Genomic DNA, 21,658 nt, shown 5'->3' with positions numbered 1-21,658 from the left:
ATAACAAGAATTGAAAACTATTGAATCTATTTCCTTTTAAATACTAATTTATTTTCGCTTTACAATTTCCTGTTTACTCACTGTATATAGAATACTTTTTCCGCCTGCTTCTGCGGCTTTAAAAACTGCTTTAGTTATATTTCCCTCAGTACTTTTCATATTCTCCTTGCTTCTCCTCTCAAAAAATAAAAACAGTGCCCAACAGCTGAGCCATAATAAATTTTTAATTTCATTTTGCGTTTGCATATTTGTTTGTTGCTCCGCCTCTCAATTACATTACATTGCCTTCGCTGTCAGTGTAAATTTCTTTGCTTTCTTTGTTAAATTCATGCAGAATTGTTTTTGCCGCTGCTCCGGTTCTGCTTCTGTGGCAGTCATTTTTAAGTGCTCTGAGCCGCCGCCATTTTGTGTGTGTTTGTGTAAATATTTAATTGATTTTTAATATGCGCAATGCATATTTGATAAGTGTTTTGATTTCTTTAGGGCAGCAGCTGCCGGTTTGTTTGGTTCTGTCGGAGAAAAACCCCGAATATACAGGGTAAGAGTCGGGGTGGCAAAGTGAAATTTCATTGCTTTTTATTGTCTGTGCATAATTTGTGGGTGTTGGTTTTGTTATCCTGCTTTTATTTTGCAACCAGTGCCTGGCAATTTAATAACTGATTTGCTAAAAAAATGATGTGCAAATCTGGAAAGCGGTGGAAAATCATTTTTAATTGAGGTTTTAGGAAGTTTTTAGTATAATAAGAGAAACATTTCTGTGAAATGAATTTCTGAAATAGTTTGTAACTTACTGAACAAATATATTTCCTTATAAAACCATACCTAAGTTCTAGGTTACTTTAAAAATCTCTACGGCTTTTAAGCCCTTTTGAAATGTATCTAAGAGTAAGCAATAAAATTGTGTTTACCTATCAAATTCCAATAAAATATATTTAAGCACTCTATGAATTTCAATTAAAATTGCTTTAAAAAGCTATAACAAATACAAACATTATTTATATATATTTTATTGAATAAATCGTTGAAATAATACATATTCAAGTTTTCGTTATAATTTTGTAGCAATATTTGCACATAAAAATGCTATGCTCAAGTGCATTTAAAAATTGATTGCATAAATGTTAGACCGCAAAAATTAAATTGGCAATTGTGCTAGCCGCAAAACGGGGGAAACAAACAAAATATACTCAAAAATCAAACAAAAATGAAAAATTGAAAATTCAACGCAAATCACGTGCCGACGACGCGGTTGCGTAGCGGAAATAAACGCTACTGCGTTTTCTTCCCGGGCGTTTTTTCACGCCCCGCTTGTTGACAGCCAAAAGGCTGGGAAAATGTGAGGGGAAAAAATAGAAGAGATAAAAGAGAAGAAAACTCAAGAAGGAAACGGGATTTTAATTGAAAAACGTGAGAAGGATTTTAAAAGCGATTGTTTCTTGGTGATATTTTTATTTTCTAATATAAAATCGTTGTAATAATTTGCATTCTGCAATATACTTTTTCTTTCCTCAAGTTCTATTTTTTAAATGGAAATATATACTTGCTTTTTTATATATATTTGCATTTTATCTTTCCCTGTTGATTTTTGTTGAATGTGTAAATGGTACTTACAGTTTTATGGATTTTGACCTAAGGCCAAACATAATTTGCATAAAGTTGTCGGGCTTTTGATTTATAGCATTTAATTAAATGTCTGACATGTGGAGCTGGTTTGGGTTTATAATATATTGAAGTAGAGTGCGTGATGTTTCGTTTAATGGGGAAAAATAAGAAGTCGGTTTGTGGAAAGGTGAAGGAGGAATAATAGAGGAGTTTTTAGGTCTTGGGCAGTATATTTGAATTAATCCAAATAAGTCTATTATAAATCATACTAAATGTTTAATATATTTTATAGATTCTTAAATCCCTGATACTTTTCTTTCTTATCCTTACCAAGTTTACAAATTTAAAGTTTATTTTTTGAAGACAAAAGTTAGATTTATCAATCTTTCTCAATTATATTTATACGGATACTTTGCTTCCAACCCCAGAGTATCCATCTTTTCCCACATAAGAGTACAGTTTTCCTTCATGTTTCTCCTGCTGCCCCTTAGGATATTTTTTCTAGTCTAAACCCTGAGTTATGACTGTCATTTATATTCTGTGTGTACAGCAGCTTCCTCTTCTATTCTTCATCGAATTTTAGCCAGTAAATTCCCCCAACCATACAGTTCATTGACCTTCCCCAACGATATTTCTCTCCCCATTTCCCGAATTAATTTTCCTTCCACTTAACAAATACCGAAACTCTTTGTGGAAAAGTCTTCGTGTTTTGTTTGTGGAAGAGCGAGAACGAACCACAAGTTTCAACTTACATTTGCCCATAATTATGCAATTACGTAACCATTTAAATAGAACATCGGTTGAATTCAAAGTGAAATGAAATACGCAGACGGGCGGAAAAGCGGGAAACGCGAGCGTGGAGATGGGGGGAGAGGAGGGACAGACTGCCTTTGACGTGACTTGACTGTTGCGTTGCCATTCTGCGGTGAAGGGCTGCCAGACTGACACCCTTGTACTCCTGCTCCAGATCCTGATTCTGCTCCTGATTCTGCTCCTCCTCCCGCTGCTCTTTCTCTAACTAATTTGTATTAGTGTGCGTCAGTTGACGCATACATTCAAAAGAGAAAATCCAACAAAATGCAAAAAGAGTGCTGAGGGAAAAACATGATAATCCACTTCAGACATAATCACAAAGAAAAGCAATCGAAATGCGTTCGTTTTGAAAGCAGTCAATAGCAGTTTTTTTTTTTGCCATTTTTATTTATGTCTGACAAAAGTTATTAATAGAAAACATATCATTCCAATGGAAGCTACAGTGATTCTATATTAGATATAGATATTTTAAATTTTATATCAACTAGATTCCCATAAAAAAGGAAAAGCCAATTCAATGAACTCTTTCATTTTGTCATTCGGTTTCATTTTCAATCGGTTTTATTCCCCTCAATCAATCTGTTCTGTTTTATCTGCTGTCCCTTGCTCCTCTTCTAAATACATATATTTTTTCCTCTCTGCTGTTGGAGTATCTGTTTAGTAGTGCGCTTAACTTCACTTCCGTTTCCGCTTTGAACGGCTTCCGTTGAGCGTTATTATCTAACTAACTAGTGGCACTCGTGCGCGTAACGTTCTTTATGTGAGCGAGACGAGGTCCTTTTTGCCGTTCGCCGCTATCTGTGTTCCTGTATCTTTGCATCTGATGGCAAGGATCCCCTCAGACTCTCGGGTAGCCACTCTCGGCAGCAGCAGCAGCGTCAGTGTTTGAAAAATTTAATTACAAACTCTCTGAGGCATTATTAGAGAGATAACAGGATAATAACGATGGGCAAGGACGTTGTCGTCGTCGTCAGTTGCCAGCTGTGTTCCATTTTTGCCTTTTATTTTTTTTTTTAGCTTCCTTTGCCGCCGCCATCCTTTATAGGCCGTCTTCCCTGTCATCTCTCCACTCATTTTGCATGGAAATTTTGTTTACTTTTCCTTCCGTCCGCCTTTCAATTAGTTGTTGAGACTAGACTGCACGTGACAAGGATTTCGTTCCCTTTTTTCCCATGAACTATAATTAAAGAGACTTTGTGTAATTAAACAATTTTGCATTGTTTTTTTATGAATCTATATTTTGACCTGCATCAATTATGAATTTAAATATGAAAATATGCTACTGGTCGTTGGCTATTAAGTATGCATTTAATTGGCAATCATATTTCAATTAATTGCTTATCAGAAAAAAGTATGGTTCAACACCAAAAACAATCTATTAATATGCATTGGCTTGTTTAAAGCGATTCGTAGAAAAATAAATATTTTAATGCTAGCGGGGATGACATAATTATGCTCTTGACATTAAATTATAAAAATATAATACAATTGGTATGGAAAAAAGGACTTGTGCAGCTAATTCTCTTAATATTGAATGAGGTATACAAAATATTTTCTATATAGAAATAGTTAAGAAAAAAAAGCTGATAAATACCTGTTAATTATTTCCTTTACATTTGAAGGTATTCACAAAAAACTAAAATCACAAAACTCTGCGTATTACGTATACGTAATTTTCTGTACATTACGTATACGCACCTTAATCCATTGGCTGCCATTAAAAGCTTTATTTGAGCTTGAATTGATTCGGTTTTTTTTTTGTTTCCACACATAAAAAAGACACAAAGGGTCAACTTTATAGTTCTCAACTATTTTTCATTTGTAACCCCTTTTCCATTCTTCACTAATTGCCCTGGTTTTGCATCGTAAACAACAGAAAAATAAAAACAAAATGAATATTGTTTTCCATAAAAATGTATTCGCTTGTAAACTGTTTTGTTCTGTTTTGTTTGCCACCAATAATTGAATTGAAATCGATAGGCAGAGAGGAAATTCATTTCAGTTTATAGTTAATTAATAAGTGGCAATGAATAAAGCTCTCTTTCTCCCTCGGTTGGCCCAATGCAAATGAAAATATATATTTTTATTCCACTTTTGTGCATTCGAGAGAGCTAAGCCTGTAAATTGTTAAACAATAAACGAAGCAAAAACATTTCGGTTTGTAACAGCTGAATTCAGGTTAAGCTCTTGTTATAAAATCGAAAATAAAATGCACATACTCATAACTACACTTTGCAGTGGGGAAATTGTGTTACTGAAAATCGATTGTCCATAAATAAACCAATTTGGATTATGGGTAGAAAGAGCTCTCTGCAATCCACTTTAAAATGGCCTCAGCTCTTAATCAATGCCAAAATACATACATCCCTTTGGAACTCTCCTTGTAATTAACTTATAAATCCGTTTAAATTCCTCAACACCAAGCTAAAATAAAATTAGGAAAGGATTTTTCCCCGGCAATATGTAAAAAAGGTAAACCAAAAATAACAAAAGTCCAAGTTAAACAGAAAACAGGAAAAGACAAAGGAAAACAAAATGAGGAAAAGACGACGAGGCTCTCCTTTTAATTGTTTAAGAATCTAAACTCGGAGGGGCATTAAGTCAACCGCCGGGGTTTGAGGAGAAGAGAAAATTAATTAAAAAAGTTATTTCGGTCTGAATTTAAAAATTCATTTTGAAATTGAGAACAATTTTTGGTGTACTGTGAAAACTGTTTGACCAGCTGGCACCACCGCCTCCACCGGATGGGGAGCTTTGTATATTAAAAGGGAGGCAAAGGAGGTTTATATATATATATAGCTGGAACCGACAGTAAACAAATTAGCTCCAGTTCGCAGGCATAAAGAAAATGTATTGAATATATGCCAACGTCAGCTGACGTTACAACAAATTGCAATAAAAACAAACGAAAATGCAAAGGGGAACTCAACCGCAATGCAAAAGCATAAAAAATGCAGTGAAAATCGCCAGTAAATTGTGCAACATCTGAACAAAATAAATAACTTGAACAATATGTAGGCTTACAATTGGTTGTAACTATAAATTAAATACTCTTCCACATAAATATGTATTGTTGGAATTATTTAAATTATTTAAAAGAAAATAAGATACAATATACATGTTCTATAAATATTATATTATACTACAAATCTGACTAGAAAATATCTTTAACAGAAAGTATGCACTAAATGGGTACGTTTTAGTATTATCATTTACTTATATTTATTATTATGTTCCATCATATTTTTCAGACCAGAAATTGAAATGAATTCATTGATTTTAAGGGCATAAAATCAATGACCTCAATTTTGGGTTTTCTTGTTTAAGTTATTTGCTTCATTTATATATTAGTTTAACCAACTGTGCTCCCATTTCATTTCCCAATTTTTCAGTTTTTTTCCCTTACACTTTTTTCTTAAAGTTGCCATTATTTTATCAATTGGCAAAAAGTGGTGTTTGAATTTATATATAAATAATATTAAACATAAATAAAGATGCATTAAGCATTATTTTATCCATTATTTTTTGCCATTTTTTTATCAACTGGCAAAAAGTGGTGTTTGGATTAATATATTATTAAAGATGCATAAAGTATTCTAGAATGAACAAAACTTCAATGAATAATTTTTATATTAATACCAGAAATTGCTCTTCTCTCTTCAATAAATATCATTTAATTAAGGTATAAGCCTCGATTGCAAAATAAAAATTCGCACGGCAAAAGGCTGTTAACATTATGGCATTTGGTGTAAGCCAAGAAAAAGAAAAGCCAACTGTTTTGTGGTCCAATAGGAATTTTAAGTGGCATTTTGTAAGTGATTTATAGCTGGCCTAAATGGACGAACACCGTCTTCTAGTTTCCACAACCCTGTTAAACCATTTTGATCCCAATTTTATATTATATTTTTTGTTTCGTTAAAAGCATTAACATAATCTTTATGGCCTCTACTCACATTCCTTCCCCTTTTTATGCCTCTTTCTGTGTGTGTGTGTGTGTGCGGCCAATTAAACCCGGCCATATAAATAAAAATAAACAATTTTGGCAAACAAAAGGAGCTCACAAAAATTTGAACATAAAATGAGCAATATTCATGAAAATGGTAAGAAAAATGTGGCAAACATTTATTGTTGAAGGCAAAAAATATATAAAGGAGAATGAAGAGCATATGGAACATAATTTAGAGGAAAACGAAAAAAAAGAGTCATTTTGAGTGCCGCCCTTTTTGTTATGCACAGAGAGAGAAAAAAATAGGTGGAGAATGGACATAAAATGTGTATATTTCCATGTATTTTTTCCCCCACGTTTGGCACTTGGAAACAAGAGTAAACACATGTCTGCTGAAGCGCATCAAATAAGAGAAAGGACGCAGGACTCGCACACACACACACAAAGGCCACTAAAATATTATATCTAATAAACCAAAAAAAGAATCCTTCGGGTTGGGGGGAAGTCCCGGAATGAGATGAGAAATACATAAAAGAGAGAACAATAACAAAAGACATCAATCATAAGTCAGTGGAAACACGTCTCCATAATCTTTTAGCCCCCGACTCCTCTGTGTGTGTGTTTATGTATATTTCTAGAGAAAAGCATTGAAAAATTGTTCCCAGCCATTGACATGGCGAGTTTTACTTGTTTTCCTGTTTTGTTTGTTTGTTTTTCCTGTCGTGAAACATCTTTTTTCCACCTCCAACTGCTGCGACTCAATCTCAGCCTGTGTTTCTCTATCACTTTCCGGCGGCATATGTTCATTAAATTTATTAAATTACGGACACATGCCACACGCACCACGGCAAGGACTTACGGGGGACAAGAGGAAGGACTCCACTGTCTAAGGACCCCCTCCATATGGTCATGGCAGCTGCTCAGACATCGAGAGCATTTAATAAAGACATGATAGCAGGGGACACATGGCGAAAAGCTGTTGCTAAAGATGCACGCTAATTGGTCTTGGGGGGCAGGAGAAATTTGTCCCCAACTAAAATGGAATTAGTTGAGACAAATATATATAGAATTATAAAGCAAAAGCGAAAAAAGGAAAAGCAAACAAGCTAAAAACAACAATTTTAATTAACTCTGTTTTTGTAAACAGAAATTAGGGGAGGTAAATGAATTCATTGCTCTAAAATATGTTTATACAATTTATTTTGAGAACACTTCTATTCTCTCAGGAAAGTTTAGAAATTAATGACAAGGCGAGGTTTTTTATTTATTTATAAGACTCTCGTGGCTAAAAATATATGATCTTTTATACATTTTGAATTTATTTTATTTACTAACCTAGGGTACAATTTTACCAAAGTTTAAAAATATTTAATATTTAAAAAACCAACTATGTATGTTTATTATAGTGTAAATTTATAATTCCTTAAAGCAAAGGCTTTCCTATATAAAACAACCTCTATTAACATGTATTTATATAGTTTTTATACATTATAATCAATTTTCTACATAAAATCTTATAGACCTTTTCTTTTTTTTTCTTTTAAATGTAAAATTTTTCTGAATTTATTTTGGATTATTTTCAATGTTGTTTTTAATATAGTCAAACTGTCCAATGAAGTAGTTAGGTAGAAAATCTTGGTAAATTTATAAACCCTAAATTTGATGGTTTATAAATTTACCAAGCCTCGAGAGAAGATCGAACGAATTTTATGAAATTTTTAAACTTTACTTTAAGTACATAATGATTAGTAATATAATAATATAAGTTGCGCTCACACAAAGCGTTTTCATATTCTCACAGCTTTCGCTTCACCCTCTAAAGTAGGCAATACTTTTCACACTACCAAGTCTGTGCTTTGCTGTCACTTAATTGTTAATATTTGCGAAATAAATGCCGTCGTCGTTGGCCATAAAGCCAAATCTGAACATAAAAACGATGGCGACAACCAAGACGAAAAATCTAATCTCTGTCTCTGTCTGACGGCTGTGCAAGGCATAAAAATGTCCTTAGCAAAGAAGCTCCCTCTCTTTCTGCTAGCTACCTCTCTCTCTCCTATATATAGCCGTACGACTTTATTAAGACATTTTACGTTGAAATTTATATATATATAAAAGTAGCAAAAACAACAACGGGCAACGAGTCGCGTCGTCGTCGACTGGCGGCAATAAAGTCGGGGGCCAAAAACGCAGCATCTGAGTTTCATGCAGAAATTGTGAGATTTATGACAAGGTATATACACACACACACACACACACAGAGAAAGAGATATAACCTCACCACCCACTCATCTCTGCACTGTGTTTTTCCATCGCAAGAGAGAGAGATACAACAGCGACAAGGTGACTGCCGCAAGTGCGGTTTAACTGCCAAGCCAGATATCCCAGAACCCAGAACCAGAGCCCAGAATCTGGTATGGGATTCCCCCTACTCCGTAAACCCGTAACCCCGTAACCAGAGCAAACAGAAAACATTTGCCGACTTTTGGGCGTCTGGGCGCTATACAACCAACGGCCTGTGTTTGGGCCCAGTTTGCCATAATTGGGCCAAGTTCCCAGGCCTCGTCTCTCTTGGAAATTCTGTTGAACTTGTGCAAGTGAAATTGCTGGAAATGTTTCAATTTTAGCTGCAGAAAATAAAAAGTGAAAGCTACTGGAAACGATAGTAGCCCTGATTTTGAGGGAATTTTTAAGGAATTATTATTTATAGTTTAAAATTAAAATTGTTGGAAAAATAAGCCATGAAAAAGATTAACAAATGTGTGAAAAGTTTCCAGTCCCCAAAATATTAAATTCAATAAACAATTTCCTGTATCAAAAATGTAGAAATATCCTTTGGAATGCAAAGCTGTAATTTCCCATCAGGGCATTATTTAAAAATCAATATTTTAGTCCTATACCTTTCAGCAATTTGTACCAAACCCAAACAAAACACAAAAAATGTTGCGTAAAACCCAACAAACGCTCACCACTTCCGTTGAGGCTGAAATAAGTATTTCTGACAGCGAATATATATAAATAAATTTAAAAATTTCCAACGAATATTCAGTGCAGCCATAAATGAATTTCATTTGGTAAAATGCATAAAACATAAATCAAAACCCAAGCAAAAAATAGCAGAAGAGTTGGAGGCCTAAACACAATGCCTGTCCTGTTCTGTTCTGTCTGTCAAATGCACTCAGCGCTCCGGCGCCGACGAAAATTTAAATGGTACAAAAATATATATAAACAAATGCATACATATATCGGGGGAAATTAATAAAATATTTAAAATGCAAATAGACCCAACCCGGCACAATACAATTTTCGGTCGACAATTATAAGCATATTAAACTATTAGGATTGGCATTAGTGCTTGTGTGTGTGTGTGTGTGTGTTGGTGGGGTTAAAAATCTGGCGCAACTTTATTATGTAGAGGGAAAATTTGCATATCAAAGCTGCTAATAGAGAGACACATACAAACAAATGAGTCTGCATGTGTGTGCGTCTGTGTGGTGTCTGTGTGCGAGTTCATTGTAATATCCTGAAAATGTCCTGGCCTCTGTGCGTGTGTCTGTGCCATAAATGCGTTATTTATGAGGCATATTAACAAGCGACAAACGACGATGACGTCGACAACGACAACATAACTCATACGCACTGTGTGTTCTGGAGCACATTTATTGTATTCAATTATTGATGTAGTTTCAGTTTAGCAAGTCAAAGAGATTCGCCCAGGCTTTAATATCCTGTTTTGCCATAATAAATATATATATATATATTTATATTTATATTTAGCAGATAACTATTAAAGTCGTTGCACATTTTGTGTGCTTTGGGCAGACATGAAGTATTCATGAAAATAAATAGGAAATTAATATTTAATGGTAAATAAATGTTCAGAGCCTGTGTTAAATCTCGGAAAATTGAAGTATTTATTTTTTGTAAATAATTAAATAACTTAAATGCATTTAAGTTTTACATCATTTTGGGGGAAAAATGGGCAAAATTAGTAGCTTACTTTTAAACAAATTATTAGTATTAGGATAAGAACTATTTAAATAAAAACGTAGCCCAAAAATAGTACCATTGTCAAGTGTTTTTTTTTTAATATATCTCAACACAATAATTTGATTTATATGTTTGCCATTTTTTCTAAATTTAAAGTTTTAATTCCATTGAAAACCAACCAAAGTTCTCCCTACAAATCACCGTGAAATCTTTAAATTAAATTCTGTAACAATCCGCCATAACAAATCTCTGCATTTTCACCGACTTAATTCAATTTAACAGGCAACCTTTTTTATCCCTTATTATTATTTTGTTTGAACCAACAGAAAAATGGGAAAATTGCTGATAATATTTTTGTTTTTGCTGACAGACAGACAGACAGACAGAAAGGTAAAGGTGACTCACAGACAAAGATTGGCACATAGAGATACACTCAGAAAGAGCAAAAGGAAGGTCCAGTGACTGGTCAAAGTCACAGGACACCTGCAGATTGTGTGTAAAACAAAGAACACAACCCCTTTTTGATAAGCGTGAGCGACACAAAAATAAAAAAAAACAAAGGTAAAGGGGTTTTACCTCTGTGCTTTTTATTTGGCCATCACATCCTTTTATTTTTTTAGCCTTTTTGCTGATTTCGGCCACATTGTCTATTACACACGAATTAACATGAAGCCCGAAAATAAACAAATGTTTGGAAGGACGGCGACTGTGTGTGTCCGTCCATCCCATTCAATCCGTATCTATATCTGGTGCATTCACTCTATGAATATATCCTCCACAACATGTCAACAGCTTTGTGTGTTTTCTCTCCTCTCGATATCTTTCGTTTCTGTTCATTTCCTCTTTTCGGTTTTGTTTTTTATTCTGAGCTTTCTTTATGCCGGTTTTTGGGTATTTCTGGTTTTGTGTGTATTTTATGTGCAAATGCGGCACACAATATTTATTTGACAAAAACCTATGGCAGACCCGAGATAAGCACTCACAACACACCAGCGAAAGATTTAAATGCAACAGTAAATCGAATATTGACGCTGGTATAGGATATTTTTTGGGAAATTCACATCCTGCCAGTTTTTGGGGGAAAAAGATTTAGCAGACGGTTGATTTTTGGCAATGTCGCGGTTTTATTGTTTCTATATTTTATAGTTTTCCATAAAGCTAGTTGCAGATTTTCACTCACCATATTTTAGCCACAGTTTGTGGTAGTTAACACTTTAAATGCAACAAATTTAAATACAAGTATTGTTGAAAGAGATTTTTAAGCTACTTTAAAATGCAGTTAAAATAATAATTTCCACAGTAAATCAAACAAGTAAAGTGAAGTAATTTAAATTACTTGTATCTACAAAAAAACCCAATTTTAATCAGCTTATCAGCGTTTGCTTATTCCTGGCCATGTGTGATCGTCTGTCAACTGTTTTTAATACATCACAATTCGGCCAGAAATGGCTAACGAACTGCATGACAATGTCAAATTTCGAGAGCAACAAACAATAAATTTTCACGAAAATTGACAACATCAAATTGATGGGTCGCAGCCATATTTGAAGGGACAACACTCCAACACACACTCGATGGAAAACAAACGAAGGATAACAATAAAAAAAAAACCGGGAAATGGGAACAAGAACGGGAGCGAAACCATCGCGTGTCAGTAAAGATTATGATAGGATATATTATACAACAAGAGCAAACAACAAGAACAGGAAGTCGGGCAAACAGAATCGAACGTCGCGCAATTTGAGTGACATGTCGGCAAAAAATAAAAAAAACACACACACAGAAAATAAAAACAAACAAAAATTGTTACTGGAAAAAGCAAGCGAGAGATATCCAATATATTTATATGAATTTTTATCAAACGACAATGCTCTGTGCAATATTGTCAAAGTTTATTGCATTTATCAGTCACATAAAAAATAAATAAATATATATAAAAAATATGCATATACCGACATCGTTGCCATTCTCAAGGGAGTCAGGGGAAAACTCTCCTAGTAATTAGTTCAGTTTGGAGGAGTTTTCCCAAACCGAGAGCGAAAAGCCAGACAAGTGTCATTTATGTGGCCCATGCTCTCAATGTCTGGCTTCTGGTTTTAACAACAACAGAGAATGCAAATCACTGCGGAGCAATTAAACAGGACCAAAAGTCGTCTAGCCGTGCAAAATGGCCCTAAGGATACGCTTTTCGGTTAATTTGTTATTTAAACCTATCTCTGCCTGTCTTTGATGTTATGGATTTCCTTAAAAAGTTTATGCTGTTGGTCTTAAAATGATAACGGGATAAGTATTCAATACAGCTTAGGCTTTCTGTTGCAGAAAAAATATATATTTGAAGTGTAGTTTTCAATACACAACTTCTATTTAAAACATTAATTAAAATCCCGTTTTTTACTTTACATCCAATTACGTTAAATATAAATCCCTTGCAATTAAAAGAGAACAAGACCCACAATACTCATTCCAACTAATTAAAGCTGACGCAATCCAGAGATAAGAACCAAAGTCGACTATTTCCTCGTTAACGTTGTATTATTTTTATCCGGCCACAATTTCCCGTCAACAACAGCAGCAGCAGTAAGGCTTCCCATAAAAATCTGGGGAATTGGCTCATGTTACGCTTTAATTAGTATTTAATTACTCAATAATGCAAACCACGCGTCGTATGAGCAATATAATTTATTTCGTCTCACGGACTGCGTGAGAGGAGGAAAGCCGTATAAATTAATAAAACATCAACAGGACGCCATTAATTTGATTTCGTACAAAAATATTTTTTGCGTGAGCAGTTTGCTGGTCAGAAGTTAAACGATCCTAACTTTTGCCAAACCTGATGGGAAAACACGCAATTGTGGAAGGGAGTTGCGCCTCCTGCCCAAAAAGTCGTAAAAGCACAAATCTCGTTTGGCCGAATGTCGAAAAAGCCAAAACGCAACACAAATTGATTTGGACATTCCTTGTCCGAGTCTGGATAGAAATTTAGTTGTTTCTCAGCGTTGAAATAAATGGAATTTCTCGAATTAATTAGCAAATGGTGAAGGCAGTTAAATGAGAAATGTGCCGCCGGCTGCGTGTGTGGGTTCCATAAATATTCGTCCGAGCCAATAAAAAAGGTGGAGAGCGCCTTTGGTCTGATATATAAAATTGTTCAGTTTGCGAGTGTTTGGCACGCAATGTTTCTGTATTTTCCTTTCGGCTTTTGGACCCTCTCATCGATGGCCAAGAGCTGGAAAGTGTTTTGGCATTTTGCTTTTGGCTTCAAGAGCATTAAAAAGGTGGACAATGTGTTAATTGCTTTGGACACGTCGTGAAGAAGAAGGAAGGTGGTGGTGGAGGTGGTGGAAGTTCCTGGCTGGGGAAAGTCTCTTTAGGGTGGAATTAATTGTAGATAAGAACGAGTCCAAATTAGATATAGCTAAAAGCTTTAAAATGTTTAGATATACATAGGATTGGATGTATTCCTTTTTTTTTCTAACAATATCTACTAGCAGGAACTAAAATTTATTTCTGGGACCAAAGAAATTGTTGGCAAATATTATAGATACTTACTAATCATAGTTACTAACTGGTCATAGGTGCTTACTGTTCAGAGTTACTTAATGTTCATAGAAACTTACTGATTCAGAGTTACTCACTGCTCATATTAACTTGCTGCTGATCATTGATACTTACTGATTAACTTACTTACTGGTCATATGTACTTACTGATCATAGTTGCTTACTATCCAGAGTTACTTAGTGTTCATAGAAACTTACTGATCATAGGTAATTACTGATCATAGTTCTATAAATCTTTCAATTCTTCCTATGTCAGCTATATATATACATATATAATCCATCGATTTGGCGTGCTCAGATTTATAACCTTGTAAAAGTATATAAAAGATCAACTGCATAGTTTCACTCAAAGAGTTTGCTATTAATTTTGATCCAAAACAAATCTCGCACATCTGTGCATATGATTCCCAACTGATTCTAACATCCCCGGAACGAAGTGACTTCTGCCGGCCAAGTCTCGAAAATGTGTTGTGTTACAAAAGTTGCAAGTCATTGTTTATTAGTGTTCAAAGCTAGTAACTGATCATACATACATACTTACTGGTCGTTGATACTTGCTGTTCAGAGTTACTTACTGATCATAGTTACTTAATGTTCATAGAGACTTACTGATCATAGTTAATTACTTGTTAGAGTTACTTATTGAATATAATTACTTAATGCTCATAGATACTTAATGTTCAGAGTTAATTACTGGTTATAGATAGTTAAAAAAGAACAAAAAACAAGGCTCAGTATGTTATATTTTTGATCAATTTTACGGATTTATTACATATTTTTTACTTACTCAAATTCTCATTATTCCAAAATAAATAATGAGGCTTTCCCTACGCATCTCAAAAAACCCAAATTTTGTTTGCCTCTCTTTTACTCTCTCTCAAAAATAATACTTTTCTCGCATTCACTATCTCTCAAAAAAGTGCCCTCCTCTGCGCTTCTCAACCAGTGTACTTAAGCACCGTAGCAAACACAATTATTTTTGTTCTTCTTCTTGAAACTATAAGTTTCTAATTAAATTTGAGTTTAAATCCAACATTTGGCTATTATAAAATCAGTGTTGAATCAAAGTTTTTAATCACAATAACTACTAAATAAACTCCCGCAAAAACAGATGCCAACTCCTTGGCCTTGTTTCTTGTACTCCACCAAGCCTGCAGAGAGAGTGTAAGTAAGAACTCATTTAACTCCTTTAGGGTTACATGACGATCTTGAGATTTAAGAGGCTGTTTATGTGGAAATATTTAAAAGGAAGTTTGCTTTAGACAAATAAAGAAATTAAAGATGAATTACAAACAGAACGATCTTTTGTATGGCAGCTATATGATATAGAAGTCCGATTTTCATAAAATCTTATACAAAATTCTAGATTAATTATATATCAAACTTGATGAAAATCTGTTAAAAACTGGAAAAGTATTCAAAGTTAGTATTTGATTATACATACTTACTGGTCATAGATACTTACTGATCATAGTTATTGACTGATTCAAATTAGTTTAAATTTTTTATACAAACATAAAATACTGTTATTACTGTGTACTGCTGTATAAGTCATTAAAAATAAATCGTATGGGTTAGTAAATAATAATTAAGCAGTTTAGCCATAAAAATTTCCCTTTTATGTAATTCTAACTTGAACTTGTATCTTTTTACATACCTTTTTTTTGGAAACCTTTTCTATATCTCTCCCAAATGCAAGCACTTCAGTTTTTTCATCATCCACAGGCGCAGAGGGCAACAACTTATTTTCAATATGAAATTTTCTCATATTTTTTGTGTTCTTTCTGTTGCCTTCTGTGTTGTCTGTTCATTTAGTTTTACGAGGCATTTGAGATTTGCATAAACAACAAACAGCGCATAGTGTGCACACGGAACATGAGCATGAAACTGACACAACAATGGCAGTTCTCTCTTTCTCTGTGTGTGTGTATTTCCCAAAAATCCACCCACATTCGAGCCAATAGAAATTTCATGAGACCAACCAGGACAACGACTCTGTCCGTTTCCCTGTTTCGACAATTTTGCAGTTTGCAATTTTTGGTCAAATAGATAACAGAAAATAAATATAAATTATTACAGAGTCGTCGCAGTTGTTCCCCAGTCGGTGTTCGGTATGAGTGGATTTTTGGTTCAGCTTCTATTTTAATATTTATATTAGATATTAGCATGACTTTCAATATAAGAAAAAGATAAATATATAGACTAAAAGTTACTAATACCAACAAGTTAATCTAGAAAAATCATATTTTCATAATAACAATTTGTGTAAAAAATGTATTAAAATGCTTTTAGGATCTCTCTTTTCAATGTAACATTATATTTTGTTAGATTGATATTGCATTCTACAATTAACTCCTACAAATAGGGTAGACCCTTCCTCATTACAGGGTATTACAATAAAATCAAATTGAAATTAAAATGGCTCCTTTATTTTTCTCCATTCAAAATCTTTAATTTCAATATTTCAGCTCACTCTTGTTTGTTTTTCTTTGCATTTGTTTGAACTAGAAAAAAAAATATTTTTGCTTCAGCTCAAGTGTGTAAATTTCTTTTAAGAAAATATGTAAAATTATTTAACTTGACTTCCACAGAAGTTGTCAATGCAAATAAAGAAAGCAATAACTTGAAAAGCAAAAAAACTTGCTGGAATATGCAATCAACAAAACTCTATAATAAATTGCTATATACAAAATCCCGCCAAGCACAATAAATATTTTCCGGAAAAGTGTGCTTTCGCCAAGATAAGTGCAATTGCAGAAAATTTCCACGAAAATTGACAGATTAACAACAAAGAAAAATACAACGACAGTCGATGGCTGGGACACGTCGACAAAGTTACAAAACTGACCAGGAAATTGACCAAGTCCTGGACGAGATAAATAGCAAAGAAGGCGGGCAAAAAAATAAAAAAAATATATATAAAACAAGTTAAACGAAAAAGTTGGCCATTCAAAAAGAGGAAGGGAATATTAAGGGAAAAATACGAAAGGCTATAGTCTCCGTCCTGGACAAAGTTTCTTGCTAATGAGAGTAAGAGTTTTCCTTATTTTGCGGTGAAAACTTGTAACTTGTCGCACTTCCTGTTTTTTTCACCTTTTCAGCCATTACTTCTTTCCTTTTTTATGTTTATTTGGCTTAATCAGTTTGGGCCTCCTATTTCTTTTTTTTTTTTTTTTTTTGTTTTTAACTTCACTTGTTGGCATAAATAATTCATGAGCTTAATATTGGTCCAGTGCTAGAACTTTTAATTAAATCAAAGTTGACTTTAATTAAATACTTGAATGGTTGAGAGCGAAAACAAAAGGCTGGCCCCAAAAATTCTCTCGACTAAGCTATTAAGCCTTAAAGTCTAATAAAATAAACAGTAAACACACTTAATGCCTTGATTACCAGCATCAACATGGGGTTCAAAGTCCACTACCAAGGACTCGCTCTTGCCCAAAGGACTCCTGTCCCGTCCTGTCCTGTCCAAGACGGTTTGGGTTTGGGCTTGTGTTGCCTCTCGGTGTAGTTTACTCTCAGATTTATGCCAGTCCCTCCCCAAGTTGACCTCAAAATTTGTGGATGCTTTCGATCTGGGAAGAGTGTGGGTTTTGGTTTCGTCTTAAATCTGCCAGAGAAACACATGCTCAGCAAAGACCACAAAGTACAGGAAGAGAAGGTTTCAAATAGGGACCGAATTCTAAGCCTCACTTTACAAGTATATTTAATATACAAATATCTCCTATTGTTTTCTACCCTTCTCGTTTTAAATTCCTTAAATTTCTTTGCGAGACATTTGTAAATTTTAATTTATTTTCTTGTAATACCAGTTGGAAAATAAAAATCAAGAGGGCGAAATTTATGTCTGGAACCACCCCCCGAAAAACAGAATTTACCACTTTGTTGTTCTGTTCCGTTGAGTTTTGGGTCGTTATAGCAGGAGCAGGAGCAACAAGGACCAAGGACCAAGGAGCTGGAGCAAGTAGCACAAGCATGAAGTGAATTTATAGCAAATGATGTGGCTCTGCCACTCGACTCGACTTTCTACTCTCCACAGCCATTGTGGCCGTGCGTCTTAAAGTAAAATATTGACAGTTTGAGTCGAAGCAAGTGTAGCATAAACTGCTGTCAGGGCCACAAAAAGTTTTCTATTCCCCAAAAATTTTCCTTCTTTTTTTTCCGGGGGAAAAAGGGAAGACTTCTTCTAGGAGAAGCAACAAGCAAAGCAGAAAGTAATTGCTTTCTCCTGCTCATCGTGACTTTTGGGGGTTTGTTGCGGTTGAGACTTGCTTCTTGATAAACCAAAAAAGCAACCATGGCCATTGTGTGCCATATTTAATTTCCGAATTTTCCAAGCAGCTTTTCCAAGCCACAAGGCTTTAAAGAGAACAATATGTAGCTGATTTTCAGAGGAAAATACTTGTCTGATTTATGAAGAGAAATCGGTATTATTATTCGGGTTTCTGGGCCATCCTTCGAGGCCTTGCCTGGCCTCCTGCTTAATTAGTTACTTGATTCATTTACATTTACATTTACATCTCCATAGCCCCGGGGCACATGTCCATAAATGTCTAATTATTTTAGCCCTGAGTTTGCATTGTTTATTAAATTGCCAGCTGACAATTTATGCAAGTGATTTGTCTGTCCAAGCGAGTATTCTACTCCTTCCAATATCACAACCAGCATTTGTTGTTATTGCAAGAAACGCTTCCATTAATGCTGGGTCAAAATCTATATTATATACTCTTATTCTTGGAAAATATTGCACAGGAAATTGTATTTCAGATAATTGCATATTAAGAACGTGTTTACTCTTGAGCTTATAATGGGTGATGGTTTGAAAAGTAAAAGTAAATACATAAATGTGCATAGGGACTAGAATCTAATAAAATATTCTTATTTAGAAAGGAATTTTCCTATCATCTACTATATTTACTTAAAGAAATTTATATTGTAACAGCCATAAATCATTTTATGTGACTCTCAATCCTTCAAATTCTCATTATTTTCTTTTTATTTGTTTAAATCCGCATTCAATGTGTCTTCTCTTCAAGTTTTTTATTTTTTCATTTTCCCTGGGTGTTAAAGAGCTTTTCCCGTTGCCGCTTATCAACTTTTTTCCCCTCACTTCTATATAGTATATATCTCTCTGGAAACTGCTAGCATATTCATTTTTTCCATTTTCGCATTCGCTCTATTCTTTTTGTTTTCCAAAGGATTTATGTTTTTGGGTTATGGCGCGCTTGTCTTTAAATCTCTGAGAATTTTCTCGTCTAGCGCGATTTTCTTTTCTCGGTTTTATTTTTTTAATTTTTCCCCATCATTCTTGTTCCTTTTTCCATTTGTTAGTTTTGATAACACCCACACACAGAGAGAGAGAGAGTACGAGAGGGGAGTGCAGTTCTTAAAGCCTTTTCAAATTCTATTATGCGACTGCTAATGAAAAGGACAAAATGTGGAACTGCTGACTTTCAGCTGTCTGGAACGAGTCCTTTTGCCTTGAGGCTGTGGGTTGAGCTTGATATCCTTTGAATGCAATTAACAGAATGACTAATTAAGTTTGCTGAATTGTTTTCTAAAGGATTAAAGGGAAATTTGAGTTTATTATGGAATTAATGCAGCTTCTTTAAAAAGATATTTTATACGGTTTCATTAAATTATTTCAAATCTTTTTGCTTTTTATATAATACCTTTTTTTTATTAAGTTTTTAGATTGCATTTAGCTTATAGTTTTCTATGCTTTTTAATTAACAAGTCTTTAAAAATTAATCTTCAAATTGCGCTGCCTAAGAGATCTGCTTGCATTTTGCTAATTACAAGCACCGAGATTTCTTTCTTTCCGTTTCTGTTGCCTGCAAAGACATCCTGCGTGGGCAAACATCCTGGAAAACATTTAACAAGCTTTTCCTACATTCTCATTTTCTCTGCGTTACTTCAGCTTCTACATCTATGTATTTCTCTTGGCCTTATGTGGCTGGGACTACTTTGATAGCCGAGTCTTTCTGTGTGTATCTGCAATAATATAATGCCATGTAATAAGGAAGTAACATTTACAAAAGCCAACGGCTTGCAACAGCCAAACAAATACTGGTGCATATGGTACAGTTAAGGTCATAATTATAGGTATTAAAACTAAATAGAGCTTGTAGAAATTCTAGGAAATAAAATTCTAGGACAATGATTTATTTTACAACACATTTGTTATCTCATGTTCTTTTTCTAAGTCGAAGAAATATAATAATTTTAATTTCTCAAGGTTTAATATATTTTATAAAATTTGGCAGGGTTGGGCACAAAAATCTATTTAGGAGGCCGTTTAGAAAAGAAAAGTTAAAGCATTTGAACGCATTCTTAACAGTTTCTCAGCTTACAAAATTGGATTTAGTATTTAAATGATTAATTGACATAATATTTTTTCAAATTTTTTCCAAACCTAGAGTACTATCTTTGCAACCCCCACTGTAGATGTATTTCAGATGCATTTGTGTGCTTATGGAAAAGCGGTCGACGCGTGTAAATTGCAAAGAGTAAAATCTTGTAAAAGGCAAATTCCTTTCAAATGCAACCAACATTTGCCGGATAGAGAAAGAAGGAAGTAGATGTGGGTGGGTTCGGGGAGAACTACTTAAAGTTGCAAGCCCTGGCACTAGACAGTGAAAATGGGGCTTCTGGGAGAAAAAGAAATGTGGTGAAATTTACACAGTGCATTCAAGTTGACTTTTATAGTATGTCATACAACAAACATCAAGGAGAGGAGAGGAGGTATCCTTCGTCCTTTACTACCACTCCCTCAATCATCACTACGAGGACAGATACTAAGCAAACCTTCTTGTATATATATTTTTTCTCTTTTGTAGATACAAAAAAAAACCCTAGGTAGCTTTGGCCACAACAACAATGGATCTTTGTTGTAAGCTGGAAATTTGATTGAAGATATTGCAGGTGTTGAGTGGAGTGGAGTTGGTTAAGGATAAGGATAAGGATGTAGTGCTTGGGTAGCAGGACAATGTCTAGATACTAGCATGAAATGTGGTCAACTTGCTACTTGCTCAACTCCTTTCTGCTGGCATTCTCTAGAGTCTTCTGGCTAACCACAAAGTATTGCAATCTAAATTCATTGCCCTGGTACCTGAGATAATCCACAAATAATCGTAACTGAGAGATGGCACAAGAGCCTTTTGCATAGTAAACTAAGATTTTTGTCGTAATTCAATGTATCTTAGAGATACTTAATCTAAGGGTTGTGTGTCAAGTGGTGCTTAAGGGAGTTGACAGGGTTAAGCTGCTTTGAAGTTGTGGGTTTTATTATTATAAAGACTTTTGTATACTTTCCTTAATTAAAAACCATATTTAAAATATATGTACAAGACCTTTCTTGTTTTAAATTTGTAGCTCTCTTTGTTGATTTATATCATTTGCATGTGTCCCCCAATTATTTTGACCACAAAAGCAGGTAGGACTTTGGCTTGTGTCCTTCTCTCTGGACTCGGGGAGGAGGAAAAAGTGCACCAAAGGTTGGACAAACACTACACACAATGCGAGTGGCAACCAGAGGATCCCTTTCCTTTCTTTGCTACCCTTTTTTGCTTTTCAAGTTGGTCCTTTTCTAGCTCAAGTGTGTTTGCATTCTGCAACCACACACGCAGGCAGGCAGACAGCCAGACAGGCAGAAGTGTGTGTGCATGAGAGGGTGTGGTGTGTGAACTGGTTCTTTATTTAAGCCACAAAACAAACAAATAATACTGGTAACCTGTGACTTGATTTTTGATT

General features: G+C 34.5%; 1 protein-coding gene across 10 annotated transcripts in view; it reads left to right on the top strand.

Annotated features, from left to right (window-relative positions):
• The window catches only part of bru1 (bruno 1), a 179,481-nt gene that overhangs the window by 54,400 nt on the left and 103,423 nt on the right, over nucleotides 1–21,658 (top strand). The window lies entirely within an intron of this gene.

Source organism: Drosophila serrata, unplaced genomic scaffold, assembly GCF_035046125.1.
Source record: "Drosophila serrata isolate PLE 108 unplaced genomic scaffold, ASM3504612v1 contig_240, whole genome shotgun sequence".
NCBI lineage: Eukaryota > Metazoa > Arthropoda > Insecta > Diptera > Drosophilidae > Drosophila > Drosophila serrata.
Note: the sequence above shows the minus strand (reverse complement) of the source record. Positions and strands in the feature narration are given on the sequence as shown.